The 22,246-nt window shown below is 37.9% G+C and overlaps 1 protein-coding gene across 2 annotated transcripts in view; it reads right to left on the minus strand.

The window, feature by feature from the left end:
• The window catches only part of SNTG1 (syntrophin gamma 1), a 918,236-nt gene extending 897,051 nt beyond the window's left edge, over positions 1-21,185 (minus strand). For both annotated transcript variants that reach the window (XM_075584465.1, XM_075584466.1), the window contains exon 1: positions 20,787-21,185. The gene's annotated coding sequence lies outside the window, so the exon portion shown is untranslated. The remainder of the gene's footprint in view (positions 1-20,786) is intronic.
• Between the last annotated feature and the right edge of the window lie 1,061 nt (positions 21,186-22,246).

The raw sequence follows: 22,246 nt of genomic DNA on the forward strand, positions 1-22,246 counted from the left end.
AGAGAGAAATAGAGAGGGGGAGAGAGAGGGGGAGAAGGGAGAGTGAGAGGGGGGAGAGGGAGAGAGAGGGGGAGAAGGGAGAGAGGGAGAGGGGGGGAAAGGGAGAGAGAGGGGGGGAGAATGGAGAGAGAGAGGGGGGGGAGAAGGGAGAGAGAGGGGGGCCTGGAGAGATAGCGTGGGGGTGGGGGGCAGGGGAGAGAGAGCGCAAGGAGGACAGGGGAGAGAGCGCAGGGGGGACGGGGGAGAGAGCGCAGGGGTGGTGGGAGAGAGAGCAATTGGGTGGAGAGAGAGAGAGCAATGTGGGGGGGAGAGAGAGGCAATGGGGGGGAGAGAGAGAGCAATGGGGGGGAGAGAGAAAGAGAGGCAATTGGGGGGGGAGAGAGAGAGAGAGCAATGGGGGGGGGAGCACGATGGGGGAGAGAGATGAGGGAAGGGGGGAGATTATATGTATATATATATATATATAGCAACTGTAAATGTTACTGTATTGCTATATGCTTTACTGTGGAGGGTTTTTGTCACTTTTTTGTACCCACCATAACCTTAATAATTGTGGTATATATATATATATATATATAGGAAAGGGGAAAGGGGAAAACACAGGCGCAAATTGTTAACTAAGCAATTAAAATATGAGCATTGGTGGACTGGGGATAATCTTAGAGTCCTTGACTTCTCTGAAATAAAGAGTGAAAAAGAGACAAAATATGGTGAAGTACGTTTTTGTATTTGTTACTGCGCAAAAGTAGATCGCTACTTACAAAGTAGCAGATGTTTTAGAGCATATAGCATGTAAAATCCTCTCCGTCCTGCTGCCTGGAGTTGTTTTCTGCTTCCTCCCCACGTAGAACGCCGAGATCCTCTGTGGTAGGTTTCCTCCGTCTGCAGCTGCCCTCCTGAGCTTCCTGGTTCCTCCTCTGATGCCGCGAGACTGCAGCGATGACGTCACTCAGCCGAGATTACAGCCGTAGCATCGGGAGAAATGTCCAAGAGATGCAAGGATATTTGGAGGGGATAATACTAAATAAGTATTAGGATAGGGGAAGCTAAGGAAATAATTAAAGGCCTCCACCCTACGCGTTTCGTCCTGTTACTAGGACTTCATCTGGGGAATAAATATGTGTGGCTAGCTGACATTTATATACTATAACCTGATCCTCTATAGGTTAATTGGATGACCAATGTCTAAACGTCTAGCAGATACACATACCTAACACTGAAATAACAAATATAAATGGTAGAACCCACATTTACATCAAAAAATTTAAATAAAATTACACACAATTTTAATAACAAATAATCATAAAATATGAGAGTAGGAGAATAAATAAAAATAAAATAAATATATTATAAGTAAATCTATAATAGATTACAATATAACTCAAACAATATAACTCCAAAAATATAAAAAATGAATTGTTGTTAATTATTAATAAATTTGTATAGTTAATATTTATATAGGAAGTATTATATTATGTTCAGATTTTAGGGTAAATTACATCATGTTAATCAATATGATGTTAAAGAGGATTGATAGCAATATGTGATACATGTAGTTTATCAGAAATGCATATTGGAAATGTTTACAAAAAACTTTACTAAATCTTTTACAAAAAATTAGTTAAAGGAGCTCCTTAGCAACCCATCAGGTATATTCAATGATTTTATTTATATGATATATATTTTAAATCATTATACACTGATTTATACAGATGTTAACATAAAAAAGCACCTACGTCTAGGTCTGTATTTAAACCAAGTGGAACCAATGTTTTCATTGTATGGATCCACTTGGTTTCCTGTTTGGAGATGGCGTTTACATTATCGCCTCCCCTCCAATTTTTTGCTAATTTATCAATGCCAATACATTGAATACCTGCAGGATTGCCATTGTGCTCCTCACAAAAATGTCTGGACAAATTGTGTTGTATATTTGTTTGTATATTAGTAATGTGTTCTGAAAAGCGTAGCTTTAATTTCCTTGTAGTGCGCCCTATATATTGTTTCTTACAGGGGCATTGAATTAAATATACGATATTAGATGAATCACAATTTATGAAATGTTTAATTTCATATGTTTTTCCTGTATGAGTTGAAGAAAAGTATTTTGTTTTTTTGACATTATGGAAATCTAATTTACACATTTTACATCTTAGACATTTATAGAAACCTTTCGGTTCCAAAAATGTACCTGTAGATATGTTTTTATTTGATGCTTTTAAACAACTTGGAGCTATAAGTTTTTTTAAAGTGTCAGCTTTAGAAAATAATATTTTTGGGACCAAAGGTAGGTGGATTGTAAAATGGGATCCTTTAGAACTAATGGCCAATGTTTTTGATCACTTTTTTGATTAATGGAGCTAACGGATTGTATTGTGTAATGAATGGTGTGTCTATTTGATTTTCAACCTTGTCAGCACTTTGAACCTCTCCTCTATTATATTTTAACAGATCTTTTCTATCAATTGTACTTATTTTAGTAAATGCTTGATCCAGAATTGTTTTTTTGTAATTCTTTGTTTCAAAATTTTCAAGCATTGGTTTTGCTTGTTCTTCATATACACTATTATTAGTGCAGTTGCGTTTTATTCTACGCAATTCTCCTTGAGGGATGTTGCAAGCCATATATTTAAATGGTTACTGCCTGCCTCGATGTAATTAAGGCAGCTGACTGGTTTATGATAAGTCTTTGTGCAGATATTGCCATTTTCTATATAAATAAGTAAGTCAAGAAACTCAATTTCACTAGTGCTGAATTTAGAAGTGAAGTGTAAATTAAAAGTGTTTTGATTAATATAACTTAAAAATGATAATAATGTGTCTTTATCACCTTGCCAAATAAAAAATATATCATCCACAAAACGTGTCCATAGTACTAAATTTGCACCGAACTCATGTGGTGACCATATAAATTGGTTTTCCCACATCCCCATAAACAGGTTCGCGTAGCTCGGTGCAAATTTAGTACCCATGGCAGTGCCTTTAATTTGTAAAAATAATTCTTCGTTAAACCAAAAATAATTGTGTGTTAATGTGAATTTAATTAAAGGTACTAAAAAATCAATATGTGATTTGGTGTAAATACCCTCTTTTTCCAAAAATAATTGAATGGCTAGACACCCTTGTGTATGATCAATAACCGTGTATAGTGAAGTGACATCACACGTAACTAAAAAATATTAATCTAGCCATACAATTTCTTGCAACATATTAAGAATGTGAGTAGTGCCCTTTAAATGTGATTTGAGTTTCTTGACTACTTTCTGTAAGAAGAAATCCAAATATGCTGACAAATTTGAGGTCATGGATTGTACATCAGAAATTATAGGGTGGCCCGGTGGATTTAACGGATCTTTATGCAATTTTGATAAATAATAAAAAATGGGTAATATAGGATTTTTTATAAAAATAAATTCAAATTCTTCTTTCGTTATAAATTTATTTTTTAGTCCCAAAACTAAGAGATTCTCCAACTCATACAGGAAATCTTCTGTTGGATTTTTACAGAGTCTAGAATAGGTGTTCGTATCATCTAATAATCTTAAAGATTCCTTGATATATTTTACTTTAGCTAGGATTACCAATCCACCGCCTTTGTCGGCTGACTTTATAACTATATTGGTATATTCTTTTAATTCCTTTATGGCTAAATATTCTTTCTAATTCAGATTTCTCTTAATATACTTGTTTTGCTAGCTTTTCCAGATCATCTTGGACCAATTTTTCAAACATGTCTAAACAACCACCTTTGAGATAGCTGGGATAAAATTGTGATTTCATTTTAAAGGGAGTATAGCGTGTTTCACTAGTAATTGTATATATTATATATTGGCTGTATAGGGGCTGTCTGTGTTTCTGTGTGTCTGTGTTTCTGTGTATCTGTGTTTCTGTGTATCTCTCTCTCTCTTTTTATATATATATATATATATATATATATATATATATATATATACATATATATATACATAAATATATATATATATATACATATATATATATATATATATATATATATATATATATATACATACATATATATATATATATATATATATATATATATATACATACATATATATATATATATATATATATATATATATAAAGAGAGAGAGAGATACACAGAAACACAGATACACAGAAACACAGATACACAGAAACACAGACAGCCCCTATACAGCCAATGACACACACCCTCCTGTAATACCCCCACTCCTGCTCTAAAAATGTTGCAGGACAGCGATCGCTCATGCTTGAGAGCTGGTGACATCACCGCTCTCCAAGCATGAGCGAGCACAGCAGCAGCGGGGCCGCAGCCTAAGTTGGGTTGCTTCATCTTTTAGGACCGTCAAGGCTATTTGGCAATCATATGATGCTCTGTGGGAATATTTCAGCAATGCAAGTTGTAATACTTTTAGAGTAAGCACGGAAAGAACCAAATATCAAGGTTTGAAGAAGTTTTTAGAATTTTCTGCATTTGTGCAAAATGTGGGTTTATTGTACAATGTTTTATTGGAGCTTTCTGATCTATCTTTGGAATTACAAAGTCGAAAATGTACTTAGCATAAGGCTCGCTCAGAAATAAATAGAACGTTAATGGTTTTAGAATATCAGACCGAAAAACCAGGCAAGTTCTACATCAAAGAAAAAGAAGAATTTGGAAAAATGAAGTTTGGTATTATTTTACTTCATGTTGGTAAAGTTTCCACCACCAACAGGAATCAATTTTTAAAAAGTGTGATTGACAATATGAAATCCAGGCTATTTACTCTGGCATTAGTATGCAAAGAAAAGTATGATACACAAATCAGACATTCTTAATACCTATCCATTGAAGATTGGCGACACAATTCGATTTTTACAGATGGGACAATAGAAGAATTGGCAGAAAATGTTGGATTGCGTGGAAGACATATACTGTGAGCTTTCACAGAATTTAAGGATAGTAAATGAATTAAAATAGAATTTCAAGCAGTTAATTCAATACCAGTTTCCACAGCAGAGTGTGAGAGGAGTTTCAGTCGAATTAATGAATCCATGTCACCAGAAAGTGCAAGTCTTAATGTAAAACACCTACGAAATAAACTTTATTTGTCTCTTCAATCCAGAAGTTTATGTTGTCTTGGCTGCTTCTGGGAAGGCGCCATGCTGAAGAAACTGCATGTTTTAAAAAAAGAAAAGGTGCAATATGATGATTCAAAATGTAAAGATTGTGGAACATTTTTTTTAATGTATTTCAGTTTCAGTAATATAATATTTTTTAAAGTTCTATTGAAAACATGTTTATACCCCTTTGTACTGATAAGTGATAACAGATGTTTATTTTTATTTATTATAATTGTTTTTTGAAAGATTGATTATATTTTGAATGTTTCATATTTGAAATTATGAAAGGTGGAGATCAAGTTATGAGTTTTTTTGGGGGGGTGGGGGTGGAAGTGAGGTTAATAACATAGATGGATTGACTCATACCCCCAGTTAAAAAAAGCCCATTTCCAACACTGCAGGAAACATGTGAGAGTTTATTGCTCCTACAGTATGTGGGATTTTCTTTGAATTACATTGTGAGGATCCATTGTGTCCAATGGAGGCTTCCGTTTGCCTGACACTTTGCTTGAAGGTATCGCAGAGTGCTTTTGCCGGCAACACTTAAACCGCCGACAAGGAAGGCACTATTAGATTTACGTGTGGTTTTATGATTCAAATTTGAGTGTATTACTTGCTTGGTGCTTGAGATAACTATTTTCAAACAATATCAAACCATTAGCATTCCTCTGCGCTTTTTTCATCTCTTTTTTTTTCTGGAACATCGTAGATGAGGAAACTCACAGAAATATGTCAAATGATATCCTCAAATAGGATGAAGCTAGAATAAAAATCTGTTTGTAATCTCATTGGGACAGGGAATTGTGGTGGTTTTTGGATCACTGGCTCATTAGGAGTTATATTTCCTTTGAATGTGCAATGTAATGTATTAAATGTCAGTATTACCAAGTAACATCCAGGTTGCCTACCTTCTTACTCCAGAGAAGAGAATACAAATATCAGTTCTTGTACTAAATTTAATATAGCCTGACCTTGAAGAGGGCTATAAAATGCTGATTTAATTATATTTATGTCAATAAAAATAACACAGTATTTGATGTGTTTGTACACTCAAAATATTTACTGTTAATATTTTAAGGTAGTAAAAACTAATGTATTTTAATGTAGTAAAAACGAATATTTCCTATTTACTACAATATTATAAACATTAAAAACAGTATCTGATAAATAATTTATCTAGAATAATGACTTGATACAAACCAATAAGGTAGAGAGATATTTTATTGGATCTGCAGGATAAAAAAATACTCAGTGACAGCTGAAAAGCAGCAACATATAATAGGTAACAAATCATCACGCCAAGGTCAACCAAGATTTTTTTCTGACTCAAAGATTTTATTTGGCAAGTAGATTACAAAACAACATATACTATGCTCTCGGACATAAGTATTAGGTTCAGAGTCAGTCATGACTAACGAAATAATTTGTATACTGACAGAATAAGCAGTGTATTCCACCAAAAAAAATCAAATGTTAACTTAATAGGTGATAAGAGTGCAATTCCGGTCTATAGTTTACAGCCCTAGAAAAAATGTTGAACATCACCAAATAATGTTGCATGATGATGTTACATACATATAACACGTTTTACACAGTATGATTCCCACAAACAACATACCGTAAGTTTGGAAATGTAGAATTAAATGTAACCCCCTCTGTCTGTCCAGCAAAACCAGAACATTGCCCCTTGCAGGTTCCTCTCCATGGACAGGTGACTATGTGTTCTGACAGGAAATGCTTATTTCACTGACAGGGACAATACTTAAGATTGGATTGTCGATTGCACCCATGAGTACACACATGGACATGCACACACCAAATGTTAGTAAAGTATAGTTTATTGAAATACTTAGCAGCGGACAGTATTAGACATCAGGATATCACACACAAACCGTTTCACCAGAGAACCCCCACACCTTGCACAGATGCCTGGCGATTAGAGTTATGTTATCTGCATATAACTGGACACATGGTACAGCCTGACCATTGTCCTTGTTCGCAGGTGAGATTCCGAGCCCTTGCTACCAAGAAAAAGCTTATATACCAATATCCCAGAAAGCAGGGGGGGCAACGGACTCCCTAAAACATTAACCTCTATGAGTGCCATCTGCCTGACTTAGGCCTCGTCCATGGTGGCTGCTTGCTGGCGGAGGCGCGCTGAGGCGCGCTGCCGCTCAGCACTGAGCCCCTACAGCCGCAATTAGAGCGGCTTTAGTAGGGCTCGCCTAGGCTTCCGCAAGCGCGCGGAAGCATAGGTCTTACCAGAATTTTAGATTTCCCCGCTTGCCGGTGCGCAGGGCCGGTCACGTGAGCGGTTCGCCCAATGAGGGCGAACCAGCTCCGTGATGTCACTGGCCCGCCCCTGGCCCGCCCCCGGCCCGCCCCCTGACGACACGCACCCGCTTTCCCTGAGCCTCAGCGCACTTCAGTGCGCCTCAGCACGCCAGCGGGAAGCTTGGCCGAGGCCTTAGAAAGATGAAGTATCTTCTGAGCTGATTGAAGAGGATCTAAACGTTGCTGACACTGGAGCAGTCAGGAAAGTTGAAGTGAACTATATGAAGCTCACAATATACTAGAGATTTTCAGACTATGTAAGCAGAACCACAGCAATAATAGACATTTTTACTAAGAGACATACATGTATTCATTACATACCTCATGCGCTTAGGCCATCAGAACTAGGATAAATCTCATTCTCCTTACACTATGCTAAGCCAGTAAGAAGTCTATGAGGGGGAGTTAGCCTTAAGTGCTTGGGACAACAATGACCGATTAGATCTTCCTGGAGCTGAGGAAGTGAGGCTGTGTCCAGAGCCTTCTGCACAGAGGGACTTGCACGTGTCCCACATGGGAGCAAGAGAGCTGATCAGTGCGTGAACCCAGCTTCAGAGAAGCAGAGCAGGAGACAGACTGCTAATGGAGGGGATCCCTGTGGAGTCAGAGGAAAGTGGTACCACACTACATATATTTGTGAAATGCAGGCCTGCAACTTACATTTCAATACACAAGCTCCCACTAGATACCAGTATCACACTGCATGGCCTGATCACCCAGGATTGGGAGGCCTGATACAAAGACTCTAACACACACACATTCAGTGCTTGGTTGTACTGTGATATTATTTGTATTGTATTTTGGATGTAGTGATCCTAATTCAAAGGATCACTTGGTACTAACAACCGGTGTATTATAACTATTCCGTCTATTCATAAACCTGTGATATATATATATAAATATATATATATATATATCCAAGTGTGGTGTCCCCCTTTAATGGTCCAATGCACGTCTGAGGGCTACTAAAATTGTATGGACTATGGTCCCTCATAGACTCAGGTAAGGAAAAATAAAGAGGCATTACATTGGAGGCGCTACCGAGATTTTCTAAATAAATTAGTGTGATACACCTGCAACTTTCCCCATCTGTAGCGAGGACACTAGATGCAATTTTACAATTCTCATTATGGCCGTGGCCATTTTAAGTGATTGGTGCGCAAGAAAGGCCTGGAACCTAATAAGGCAATACTATTAACTGTCCCTGATGTGACTGATGCTAGAATCAGGGACGTGATAGGAGCGGCCCCGGTACTGGAACCCACAGAGATACAGGGGAAAATGATGTGTTATAAGAAAAAGATTGCCGCTGTATTGTGCACAAATTATAATAATATTGATCCTGTGCATCATTGTATTGTGAAATAGAAAAGGTAGGAGTGAAATCCCCAAGTGATGCTTCACTAAAAAAAGTCCATATACACAAACATATGAGAATGAGTCTCAGCATATAAAAGAATCCCAGACAGTGTAATCAGATATTAGAGGAGATATCCCACAATATGAGCAAAAAATACTGAATTCACTTTAAAGCACTTTGTATATTCGTTTAAGAACTCCCACTTAGCCTGCAGGCTAACTAGCCTAATCCCTAAGGCACAAAAATGTTAACTCTGCCACATAATAGCATAGTGGCACATATTGATTGTGAAAAAAGAGTGATTCTTTCTATTGAAGATTTTTACTCACTCCATTGTTGCGTGGATCCTCCTGAACTGTAGCGTGCTGCTGCCGAAAGCAGCAAGGGGAAAAAAAAAACCTCTTACGTGTCGTGTTTCACGCAGACAACTGCGCTTTACTCTGTGATAAAATGCAGTTGTCTGCCTGAAATGCGTAAGAGGTTTTTTTCCCCTTGTTCCTTTTTTTGTGTGCCAATGAATAGTTTTTGTGTTAGCAGACAGCAGTCCGGTTTATTTTCCCCCCGCATAGCATATGCACCGTCTCACAACTTCACTTCATGATTGTATTGTGGGAAAGGAGTGTGATGTGTGGGATATTGTAAACATGTGTAAATTTGCCTCTTGCCTGAGAAATGTTGTAGGGCCTTCTATGGGAGATAAGCTCAGAGCGTTATTAGCCAAGGAGAGAGCCACAATAGATGACGTCAGTAGTGAAATGTTCTCCGAAACCCCTACCCTCACCATGGGATCTACTCCTATTTCCCCTGAAACCCTTTTCACTGCCATGGGACAGCTACAGTAGTATAAAAGTCTATGCAGTCTAGCTGGGGGGGGGGGGGGTTATTACTATCGAAGGTTACAGATGTACAGTACTTTGGGGTATGCTAGACGATTTTGAGCGTTGGATAGAGAAAGCCAAGCATATGGTAAAGAATTGGGGGGTTAGGATGAGGATAAGAAAATCAAGATCATGGAAAACTTAAAGGGGCTCACATTACCTATAATAAGAGCCATTAGGGAAGGAAATGACGCTAGCACATTAGAGCTACGGCTCTAGAACACAGATTTGGCACCACAGAGAGTGGGAGAAACTGTATTTCCGATTCAGAGGAATGTACCGGCAAGAGCGAGAGAAACTATTGGACTTTTTGTGCAGACCTGTAGTGGTTCTGCTGAAAGTGGTGTGTAAAAAGGGTGTTACCCCTTACCGGAGAGACTGTGTCTGAGTGGAGCAACTGATTTCGGAAGTACTTCTAGGAGATGTCATGACCATCTACCTATGACTCAGAGAGTGGAAGGAATCCCTTCCAAAATTCCTAGAAATATTAAAAGAGATAAGAGGTGAGGAAGAATGGGTGGTGCTCCACCCAGTCCAGGGATGATTAGTTAAGTATATGGACACCAGTAGTCAGTAAGGATACTGAGATAGTTCTGTTGGGACTGGGCTAGTAGGGGAGGGTTGACCCCAGACAGAGTAAGGAATGACCAGGTCAGGCAAGGCCGGGGAAATCTCCAGTGCGATGCCAAAACTGATGGTTGCCAGGCGAATGGAGGATGTGTCTATTAAGAATTAATGGAAAAATAATGGAGAGAATCAGGGTGGCAACCCCATATGGTACTGACCCCTAAAGGGGTGAAAGAGACATAGAGTAGCTCACAGCCCAAACGGGACATCTGCTAAGAGTGTGGAGAAGATGGCTGCTATGCCAGCTGTTGCCGAAATTGGAAGAATCCACACCGGGTGATTAAGCAGCTCATCCACTCTCAGCTTAGGTCGGGAAACGAATGTGGGACCCAGTGAAGGAGCATACAAGGTCCCGAGTGCAGAAAGGCTCCATTCAAACAGCACCTGCAAGAGACCATTCTACTTCCCAGATACTGTACCACGGGGACTACTGGTGCCCTCAGCATGAGTGAAAGTGAAGATTGAAGGACAAGTATGCAATGTCCTCTTGGACAGTGGATAAAAAATATCCATAATTTTAAAGCCATGGTTCGATCGGTACCTAAAAGACCTGCCATTGTAACCTTTGGAAGGCTTAGTCATTTGGGGCCTCAGAGTCACCAGCAACACTTATCTAGGGTATGTATTGGTGAAGCTTGAATTTCCCAAGAAAGTAACAGGAGTGGAAGGACCATTTACGGTAGCGGCCCTCATATGCCCTGAAATTCGCAGCAAACAAGATACTGGGGCTACTGTATAATTGCACAAACACAAACCTTTTTGGACAATTAGCTAAGTGGTGCAAGACCGTGAGTGGCAACGACTATGGCTGGACATTAACCATCCACCCTTTGTGTTTGAAGGCTTAACAGTGGATGGAGGGACAGGACAAGGCTAAGAGTGAGGCCCATGGAGGAGATTACATGGGTAGGACCCTGTTTTATATATGTGTCCCCCAAAAGTGTACAGAAGTCCACTGGAAAATTGACACTCATGAAAAACATAGAAGGGACCACTGTAATGATTGATTGTCCACCCCATGGTGGTTACCATGGGGGATTATTAGTAAAGGCCGGAGTGCTGTCCATACAGAAAGGAAAATAGAAACTATAGGAGTATAAACAAAAAATGAGACTGCCCATGATTTGTGGATACGAAGAGGCACATTGATAGCTCACCTATATAGTGACAATGTGATGGGTCCTGAAGGGATGAGAAAATTACAAGGGAACAGACTGAATCTGGCCATGTTCAATTTTGAAGATAAAAGAGCACTGAAAGACACGGCTACAAGAAAAAAATACTCCTAGGCCAGAGGTTTTCTCCACTCAAGAATGGGATGTAAGAAAAGCCCATGGAGTGGAACACCTGATACGTCTTCACAATGCTCTCCCTTTAAGGGCAAGATCATGGAGATTGGCCCCTGGCTGTTGTGCAGGATGTGAGAAGTCACCTACAGGAAATAATGGGAGCAAGTATAATCTCCAAATCCAGGAGCCCTTATGAATCACCCATAGTGGTGGCCCGAAAAAAGTGTGAGCAGTTAGAATATGCATTGACTACCGCACATTGAATAAAAGGACCATCCCGGACCAGAAGAAAATGGTTTTTAGTGTTGGATTTTCACAGTGGATATTACCAGATCCCAATGAGCAAGCACGATAAAGAAAAGACTGCATTTATATGTCTGTTGGGGTTTTATCAATTTGACTCAGGGAGTGTCGGGGCCCCAGCTACATTCTAAAGCCTAATGGAACATGTAGTGGGATATATCAAACAACTCAAAGTATTGGTATATCTGGAAGATATAATAGTTTTCAGGAAAATTTGGGAGGAACACGAAGCCCGATTGATGGGTATTAGATAATTAAGTTAAAGTGGGATAAAATTGGTAGTGGACAAGTGTCAGTTCTTCCAGACATCTGTCATGTATGTACTGTAGGACACATCATTTCAGAAATATGAGTGGCTACTAATCCATCTAAATTAGAGGCAATTGTGTCTTGGCCAAAGCCTTGCCAACTGACAGAGTTGTGGTCCTTCCTGGGGTTCTGCGGATATTACTGACAGTTCGTGAAAACTTTTCGGCCATAGTACAGCTATTGACACGGTTGAAAAAAGGATATTCACCACCAAAAAGACTCAGCATGGCCGTGGGGTCGACCAGTCAAGACTATTTTAAAATTAATGAGCCATTTGGGAAAAGATTGGACTCATAAGTGCAAAGAGGCTTTCCAAGCCATAATGGCCCGCCTTATGAAAGCTCCAGTACTTGCGGTTGCAGATCCACAAAATCCCTATGTACTTCATGTAGAGGCAAGTCTGGATGGATTGAAAGGAGAACCAAAAGCACCCAGAGGGACTAAGACCAGTAGCATTTGTGAGCCTGGGGTTGGTCCCGTCAGAAAGAACCCGGTGCTGTCAGAAAGTCCCCCCCCCCATAAAAAATACTTTTTTTGGCGTTGAAATGTGCGGTAGTGGACAAACTTCATGACTATCTATATGGAGCCACTTTTGTAGTACACACAGACAACAACCCCCTTACCAATATTCTAACATCAGAGAAGCTGGATCCATGGGTCACATGTGGCTAGCAGCATTGGCTACTTACAATTTCAGCCTAAAATACAGGCCCAGGAAATAAAATATTGATGAGGACGCATTGTCGTAAATTCACTGGGATGCTCGACTCAAGGATGGGCATTGGAGAAACATTGCTGCAGCTTGAGTGTATGCATTGTGCAAGAAAATACAAGTGCTGAAGCAGGTCACGACTGCAAACCCAAATAGAGTGGCTGACAGCCTGGGGATCTCTCCTACCGAGGTACCCTTAAGGTTCTCTTACTCTGCAGAGTTGACTCTGGAGGATTTACCACGACAAGACCAACAGGATATATCCCGATCACAACAGACAAACCCAGGCTTGAGATAAGTGTGGTCAGCCCTAAGAGACTAGAAATCATTCTGACAGTCATCGGAAAGGACCCAGAAAGTCAAATCCTTGTAAAACAATGGGATAACCTGGTGCTTAGCAGTGGGGTAATGTTCAGAGTTGCTAAGAAGTGGCACCACCTTGTAACTATGGCACTGGTACTACAATACCAGTAAAGACAATTGGTTCTAAGTTACCTGAACTATGATAATGGCCATTTGGTCACAGACAAAACAATGGGATTAGAGAAAGATCGGTTCTATTGGCACAGGTTGGCATGGGATTTTGAGGAATATTGCAAGAACTGCGGAAGTTGTGTGCCCATAAAGACTTTGCCTACAAGAGCTTCATCCATGACCAATATCACCAGCAGTGGTCCACTGAACATCGTCTGCATGGACCTTGTCACTAGAGCCAGATGGAACACCAGTAATATTTTATTGGTCACTGATCTCTTCATCCAGTTTGCGCACACATTTCCAATAAAGGACCAATGAGTCACTACAGTCACAAAAGTGTTATAGAACAAGTATTTCGTTCATTATGGATTGCAATCTAGGATACACTCTGACCAAGGACAGGACTTCGAAAGCCAACTCGTCAAGTGGAACCTCAGAGATTAAAAAAGACCCTATTGAATATTATGGATACCCTAAATAATCAAGGGAAGGAACGATGGAGTCAGCAAGTGCACCACCTAGACCATGTGTTTAACTGCACCATGAATTACTTTTATGAGTTTTTTGTGTGCTGTGGATACCAACCACACCTGCCAATATAGAAACTCTTATACTGTAATGTTCTGATTAAGTGTCAAACCCAAGAGTAATGTACATTAATTGGTGGAAATGGTTCCCACTAGAGTGCTGACTGAGAACATACTGAAACATAACACATCTCTTTCCTCGATGATATCTAAAAGCTTTTAACCTCATGCCTCTTCTTTCTCTCAAGAATGAGAGGGACACAGCAACTAATTTAGCAGAGGACCCATTTACTTATACTAGATACCTCCAAATAGAGTTACGTCACTTATACTCCATACATAGAGATACCTGTGTACACACCTGAGACTCCCGGAAATCAAATTAACTTAAATATTCCAAAACATATTTCAATTATTAAAATTAACATATTTCCCTGGTATCTCAAGTGTTTTCACATGGATCACTCACACTCACACTCACCCTATTACAGGTCGAAGCTTTGAGAAAATGTCTGATTTTAGATATTTGTTTCTTTCTTTTCATCAAAGTAATTAACAAATTCTTAAATTTAGCAAAATGTATGCATAGTTTGCAAAAAAAAATTATGAACCACTTTTGGAAAAATTTCCACATTTCTAGTAAACATTGCTCATCTTTTCTGTCTACTCTCTCCACTTTCTTTGTGCATTGTTGTCATCTGTAAGCCACTACATCCTCCAGCTCCCTTTTCCTTACTGAACCATGTGTATCCTTCTTCCTCTCTTTTGACTCATTCACTCTCTCCTTAGGGGAGTTGCCACATTGAAGAAACTTCTCTTTCCTGAGCATCTCTACTCCTTTCTCACTTCTTCTTTTTGTCTCCACCAATAGACATCTTACAGCACCCACAAGAATGGACATTGTCTTGACCTCGTGTTTACTAAAACAAAAACACTCTTTGTACCAGATCCATGATGGGGTACTAAGCTTTTGCATGCCTTTACTCCAGTTCAGATGAGTAAAGGTGTGCTACTGCACTCATTCTGCTGAACACCTCTGGAGGAAGTTGCAGTCTCTAGCAGATTTCCTTAAGTAAAAATGACTCCTTTTGCTTTACCTCTGCTCTTTTTTGCCAAATAGAACTACTTTACGACACTAATAAACATGCACAAATATATTCTATACCACCTCTTCTCTGTCTTTGACTCCATTATTCTTCCCTCGTCTGAGTACTGAGTGCCTCAGCTGCTCTTCTCCTCAACTTGCACCAAATGCAGCCTTTATATTCTGTCTTATATCCTTAAAACTTTCACTTCTACCTTGTTCCCTATTTTCATGCATATCTCTTAATCATCTTGTTTTAAGCATGCTAGTGTTTAATCTACATATATAGCCAATGTTATTGCACCCTGTTGTGTGCTGCAGTGGGACATACAGTACACAATGCACCAGTGAGAGAAGAGTTAAGGTTTTGAATCAGTCGTTCAAAAAGGGGTCTGGGGCTGTTGTGTTGTTTCCCCATGGGAGTACGCCACGTTTTGCAATAATATTGCCTTTATTTGTATCATCAAGAATAACACCCTTGACAAAATCTCCCCCTATGATTACCCCATCTCTCTCTTGTTTATTGCCTCTAAACTTCTGGAATATCTTGTTTACTGTATTTATGTATACTTCTCCTCGACTTCTATAATGTACACAGCCTTCTCTAATCGGATTCCAAGATACATCCTAGCTGAATTTCATCTCTAAAAAGAAGCATCTCATTAAATTAATTACGCCTACATTACTAAATCCAGATGCACTTGACCTCCCTGACTTGCACTTTTATTCAAAACACTTTTACTCCTACTGTATCTGTGTCTCCCAATATACTTTACCGCATACATTGGAAGATCTTTGGGGCAGGGTTTGCCTTTATCTTGTGTTATAATTTACTTGTTTCTCTTATCCCCATTGTTTGTGCAGTATTTTATTTTCCCTATTTTGTCATTTTATACAGAGCCACATACTGTAGACTGCTGGCACTATACAGTATAAATAACATTATACATATATATGCTGTACATAAATGGGGGAAGGATTCACGAAGCTCCAATAAGAAATGTTGGAGCATAATCAGCATTAACTTATATTCAAGTCAAAAGTAGTTACATTTGGATCGAGCTCTGATATTCCTCATCAAAACTTTGTGAATTCTTCCCCAATGTATTGTTTCTTTTTAGATTTAACAGCTCTCTGTGGGTGGTTGCTATTGCTGATTTGTGAGATTGTGTGTAATTGTATCTGAATGCTTTGTCTGTAAATAGATTACTGTGCACTGTGGTCTGGTTTTACTTGTTTTATTTTTGTGAATTCCTTCATATCTGAAGTGAATGATGGATATGGTGGTAGCACCTTAGCATCTAAGCTAAAGCGCAAAGTGAAAAAAAGAAGACACTGAGCATTAGAAGGACAGACTTAACAACGTTGAGAGGCTTTTAGAAGAACCCTTAAGAAACAGCAGGTGATGATATGCAGAGATCAAACAAAATGATCACAAGGGAAAGAGAGACATCCAAAAAGGCAAAATCTGGATAAAGAATAGTCCTTATCTTTTAAAGCTCTACTCTTTGATACTACATCTACATCAAGAAATCTATTTCTCAAATAGTCATTTTCATGTAAGGGTTTCAAATTACCCTTAACAGTTTTTTCCTCTCCTATTTTCATCCATTCATATATGTGTAACTCATGTACGGTATATCTATTTAAATCTGTTGATGATAATCTACCATTGTTATCTTGTTTACTCTTCCATAGTACCTACTGTACAACCCTTCTGCTTTCAACTTTGCACATTCAATATATTGCATAGTAAATTATGTGCTTTGATATTTTGCCTCATAAATACAAAAAGTAAAAAGTAAAATTATTTCATTTTAAGTGTCCCTGCCCCAGCTCTTTTTCAATAGACAGAATATGACTTTACAATATGTGCACTAAATAGGTTAACAACAACACAATCAATAAAACATTTGTTTATTTCACATGTACGGTAGATGTAGCCAATGTTCTTGCACCTGCCCATAACGCAGGATTTTGTGTAGAAATGCAGAATATCACAGATTTTGCGTAGGATTCAATAGCAATGATAACACAGATTATCACATTATATCTGTATGTATGTCTTTATTTATATAGCGCCATTAGTGTACATAGCGCTTCACATTAGTAATACACGTGACAATCATATAAATAACAATTAATACAAATAACAGATCATGGGAATAAGTTCTTCAGTTATAAAAGTAACATTTCGGAAGAGGAGTCCCTGCTCCGAGGAGCTTACAATCTAATTGGTGGGGAGAACATACAGAGACGGTAGGAGGGAATTCTGGTAAGTGCGTCTGCAGGGGGCCAAGCTTTATGTATCGTGTATAGTATTAGCCACGGTGTATCTCACCATAACACGCAAGTGGGTGCTATAACTGGGGCTACATCTTTACATTCAGAGTGTTTCTTGAATGTTGCTTGAAGTACTGTGCTTACAGTAAACACAATGGGAATAGTTATGTTATAAATTTGAGGGCATTCATTGCACAAGAACTGTATCGGCTTTGCAGCAGGAAGATTTTGATGAACAGTCCTCCATATTATTAACCTTTTCAGTGCCAGATGGTTATGCCACCTCCGTGTCCACAGATGCGGCGGTTCTTCCACATCATGGGATGTTGTTTAAGCTCTGGCCATCGGGCCACATGTGACAGGGAGGGGATGGGCCTGCCCCTTCAGTGAGTTACATGATCGACGCTGGACTAATGTACAGCCCTTAAAACAGGAGCAAGGGGCATTGACATACAGTGCAAGTCATTAGGGCACTGAAAGATTTAAACAGAAGAAGAGGGTACGCCAAAATATTTTACGAAACATAAAATATTACATTATAAATCAAAAATATTTTTGTGGATATTTTTAGTGTCCCGATACAGTTTCTTTACTAATAATACAGGTATGGCTAGAACTCAATCATTTCAATTGTCGATCTCCTTATGCTTATTATGCAGTATAATATTTAGCTATGAGGACAAGCTGCTCTTTATTTTCACCATTTTCTTTACTTCTTTCTGTTGAAGTTACAAAATTATCTACTTGTCATTGGTTGCCAATCTACTGCTTCATTCACCTGGAGAAGTGATGTCATCACTATGAAGATTTCCATTTACACATGTTTTTACACTAAGGCCGGGTTGTACTGCGTGCACGCGCGGCACCATTATAGAATGGCTGACTAACCTCAGCCAACTAAAACCGCCGCGCGCATGGTGTAGCGCGCGCACGAAGTATAGAACCGGCCTAATACATTGTGAGGAAAGATGATGTGTAAAATAATCTCAGTAGAAAAGTGCTTGATGTGAGATATTGTGTGTCTATGTGTAACTGCACACCCATCAAAACCATTATACTGCAGTTGGGATCTTCTGATAAATAACAAAAAGTATTTTAGGGCAACTGTACATACACTGACGTTTCTGTTCAGCATTAAGATAACAGATTTTAATGTAATTTATGACCTGAATCTAACTGTGGAAGTGTGTATATTTTGTTTCCAGACAATCACAAAGCCTTATAATGTGTTTGTCATGAATGTGTTGAACACCTGCTATGTTGTAATCTTTCAAATGCAGTAGACTGATATTGCTCTTTGCAGAAATGTGTGATAAATTCTGATACAGTAAATATAGTTTTTTTCAAATGATTGATATAACTTTTTGTATTCTTTCATTGCATGCCACATTAATAAAAATAACAGGTTTGTTTCTTTTGCCAGAAGGACAAATTGATGTAAACTGATTAATAATATAAATATTGTAGTATAAATGAGATGTGTAAATTACACCTGGTACTCAAATTAAAAGGTATAATTAATAACTCTTTTTTCATGGCTAAGTGAAATAGGCCATTTGGCACATCAAGTAGTCCTTGGTACAAACAGTAAAAGCTAAATGATCTATGATCAAATTAGTTTTTGAATACTATAAAAACAATACATAGTAGGTCAGTGTATATATTGACATAATGTAGTATGTGAACAACAGTTGAATTTCAAATGTGTTAAACATTGAACTAGAACTGGGTCATTAGGTGACATAAGCTTCTCGTAATCAACTGCTGGCAACATTCTATTTGTCTTACTGTGGAGCCACATTTCAATTTCTTATGGATTTACTTCCTCTTGTTCAACCCATTGACCCTCAATGGAAGCTATCAAAAGTGAATGGAAGCAAGTTTCACTGTACAAACATTTTGATTGCGTTGCTATGTGGCTTAGGGAAATATTCTGAGCTAACAGACAAACCATTCATATAGTCCCTAAGCAAGATTATTCTGTGAGCCTGCTCTCTCTTCAATGATTCTCTGTAAAACAGTACTGTACTGTATCTGTGAAACACCCTGATCTATTTTTTTCTAGACATTTGCTATTAATTCTGGGAAACTCATCTAGCTTTGCTGAAATAGAGATATATTATGCAGAGTTATGCTCATTTTATATTCCAGGTAATGGAATCCCCCTACTCAAGCATATTTTACTATACAACTGATCTCTAATCACTGACATTACTTTCCAATAACTATATATAATATATATATATATATATATATATATATATATATATATATATATATATATATATATATATATATATATCATTTCCATATTAAATATGGATTTTTGATAGAATGAGATTGTAATGCATACCAGATGTTTAAAGAAAAATGATTGTTAAAGTTTATGCAACCACTGGGAACCACCATACTTCCTACACATTCTACACAGAAATGATTGGAATTGATCAAGCTCTTAGTATAATGTCACTGCTGCACTATAAATCTGTGTAACTGCTTTTACCTGCTAAGCCTTAATGTTTTGAACTGAATATGTATCAAGGTCGCAGTACAAATTTAGATGGGAGTTTTCAGACTCTTATGGAAGACAAAGGATACTAATAAAGAGTTAACACACACATATTATATATATATATATATATATATATATATATATATATATATATATATATATATATATACATATATATATATATATATATGATGTGCGTGTATGTATATGTATATGTATATATATATATATATATATATATATATATATATATATATATATATATATATTCACTCATACGTGAACATATATATTCTTTCTACATCACACATGTGGAACTGTTTTTTTCCCTTTCAGTTGCAAAATGAAAGGGAGATTTAAAAAAGGGACTACAGCACTGATTATTTTTACCTGTTTGCTGATAATTAATGATTATTTTGTTTCTAAATAATAGAAAATAAAACGTAGGTTATGTATTAAAATGACCGAATAGCAAAAAAGTATCATCAATAAAAAACATTTGGGGGAAAAAATAGTATTTGTTTAGGGCTCAAAACAGGTGTACCTTTACAGAACACACAGGTGTGCAATAGGACATGTTTCTATCCTTGCATACAGTGAATATGACAAATATAGCTACAGAAATAATGTACACATGTGTGTGAGACTGTGTCTTCGTGTCAACATAAATGTATCTAAATATGGTTTAAGTATAAACAGCTTAGAATATGTACACATGCAATGAAGCATCCTTAGCTGTATGCCAGTCTTGCCTAAAAGAAAAGGGTAACTGATGATGAAGTATTTGAGATTCATTGCACGCGAATGGTAAACTGCATCGTACAGCATTTTTTTAAAGCATTATACCCATCGATAAGATCGGTAGCATTCATAAATCAAAAAATATAATCGGAACCACTTTCCATTGCAGGAGACAATAAAAAGCACAGCATGAAAAGTCACCAGCATTGCTCAAAATGACTATAATCACTCTGAAGGTACTTACCTGCCAAATGCACTAGGTGATAATCTTGCAATCCTTGAAATCAGTTGAAATCATGCACTGCTGCAACCAGGAATTTGCAAGCTATTTTCCAAACATTTCATCCTCATCTTGTTTATTCTCTAATTAGAAATGTATCCTGGATATCCATGCTCAGTGAGGCTGACGCCTTTAATCCCGTTCTAGGTATTATCAATTGTTACTTGGAAGTTGCTGTCTCTATTCACTAGAGAATGGACAGAGATCGGTCAAAACATCCAACTAGAAGATTGCAACTGCAGCACTTCTATGCTCATTTCATTGCACTGTGTTTAAGATCGTCTCTTTTACAGCATCACACAGCAACAGCAGCAGAACCAGCTCAGCTCCACTCAGTGGCAACTCAGCTTTACACAACTGCAATTCAGCTTTCCGCCTCAAACTCTCCATCTACAGGCACATACTGTACGCCTCTCAGGAGCTTTCAGGAAAATGTGACATGGAGTCTCAGACTCGGAGACAATACATCCAACATCTACTACAGGATCTTAATATCAGGTCATTTACCTATTTACAGAAATCAATAATATTTCAGGAGTTACATTTGAAAAGAAGTCATATATTACATGTTAATTGTAGCTAAAACACAAAGTACTAAACCATTCAGTCTCGAAGTAGCTTGATTTGCATTCTGTAAGATATGGAATTGTAAGTAAATTGCAAATAAATAAATAAATAAATATATATATATATATACATGATATACTAGGAAAATGCTATATGTTAAACTGCACTGTTGGATGAGCGTGTAAACCTACAGTAAATCCTTCATAACAGGGAATGAAACACAGGCAAAACAAACTTGGAAACACCATCAATTTGTAGAATTTGTCATCAAATTGTCTTGGAATTCTCAAACCAATTAACAACGGTTATGTCTCTCCAATTTAATTCTCACATTATTGTGTGGTATGATATGAACATATAAATGATAAAAGAGTTGATAAAAATATAAAACTGACATAGTATAATACTGTTTTAATAAAAAATAAAACCAAAGAATATTACATTACATTAAATTAAAACAGTATTGTACTATGACAGTTTTTATAGTTTTATAAAAGGTCTATTACTACAAGAAGATTTTTACATACTGTACATTACGTGAGGTGAACGCAGTAGCATCAGAAAGAAAGGATACTTTCAGCAACCATCCTTGAAAGGCTTAAAAGGAAGAAACAAAATGTGAGTAGGATACTCACCATGTGCATGTAATTATCTAATTGTTTGCAATATCACACTTTTTTTCTCTTATCACCACCCTGAACCTATAAATAAACCTAGCTTCCACTGACAGTCTAGACCAGGGCTGCACAACATACGGCCCGCGGGCCGCATGCGGCCCGACTGGCCTCTCTGTGCGTCCCGCAATGAATCCGGCCGGCCGACAAAATAATTAATTAAATGAAAAAAAAAAAAAAAAG

The sequence above is a fragment of the Ascaphus truei genome, chromosome 2 (assembly GCF_040206685.1).
Source record: "Ascaphus truei isolate aAscTru1 chromosome 2, aAscTru1.hap1, whole genome shotgun sequence".
Classification (NCBI taxonomy): Eukaryota; Metazoa; Chordata; class Amphibia; order Anura; family Ascaphidae; genus Ascaphus; species Ascaphus truei.